Source organism: Bison bison, unplaced genomic scaffold, assembly GCF_000754665.1.
Source record: "Bison bison bison isolate TAMUID 2011002044 unplaced genomic scaffold, Bison_UMD1.0 scf7180017858048, whole genome shotgun sequence".
NCBI classification, from domain to species: domain Eukaryota; kingdom Metazoa; phylum Chordata; class Mammalia; order Artiodactyla; family Bovidae; genus Bison; species Bison bison.
In genome coordinates this window covers 1,919,572-1,920,424 of record NW_011488621.1, presented here as the reverse complement: position 1 = coordinate 1,920,424, position 853 = coordinate 1,919,572, and the positions used below count along the sequence as shown (strand labels likewise).

Here is an 853-nt window from a genome sequence, read left to right as displayed (position 1 = left end):
GGATGCTTGGAGCTTTAGTTCTTTGTTCTCTTAGCGAACACGTTTTCTGCTGTGCTTTACTAACTCAACCGTGTGCTTGTGTGAATGAATGGCATGCCCTGCGTGAAACAAGTAAGGAGCCCTGCTCTGCGGTTCCACGGTGATCTCATACGGCTTATGACAGAAACCTGTCGGGGCGTTATACCGACCTGCCAATGCCAAGAGGCACCCAATGTCTCCTTCGGGAACTGACCAGAAATGGGCAAAGCGTGTGGACCGAACTCTCCTTTCTCGGTCAAACTTTTCGGTCTCTTTGACCATTTCATAACGCCTTGGGAATTAGAAGTACTAACCTAATCTATCGGATCATAGACTTTCAAGGGACTTGTGATCTATACTGTTACTGTGTACTGTGGCTTAGGTCCCAAACTTGAATTCGTAGTCAAGAAAGTGTCTAGCCTCGCTAGGAATCGAAAGTTCGGAAGCTAGATGGAGCTCTAGCTCCCAGAACATCTCTGAGATTAAAGGTTACTCAGATTGGGACTGCGATGGGTTTTTTTTTCTTCGGTAATGCTAGCTCTTAGTGGATCAGAGGAGGCTGTTATACTGGTGTGGTGATGCTTGGAAAGAACATCTCAGTTTTATGTTCGCGTCGGTCTTATTGTGGTCAGGAAATACTCAGGGTCGTGCACAGGCACTCAGGTGACGAATGTTTCCTACAGCGGTCTTAGCTTGGGAGGCATTCCGGAAGGTTACTCTTGATTCACCCCGGGTGACATCAGAGGCAAGCAAGGTTAAGGGTGGAGAGCTGGACGTCAAGTAGGGATGCTATCAAGTCTACCCCTGGTACATCCCCACCCCATCTCGGTGGTAG

At 48.3% G+C, this 853-nt stretch overlaps 1 protein-coding gene across 1 annotated transcript in view; it reads left to right on the top strand.

The window, feature by feature from the left end:
• The window catches only part of LRRC69 (leucine rich repeat containing 69), an 84,685-nt gene that overhangs the window by 51,187 nt on the left and 32,645 nt on the right, over positions 1-853 (top strand). The gene's annotated exons all lie outside the window — the stretch shown is intronic.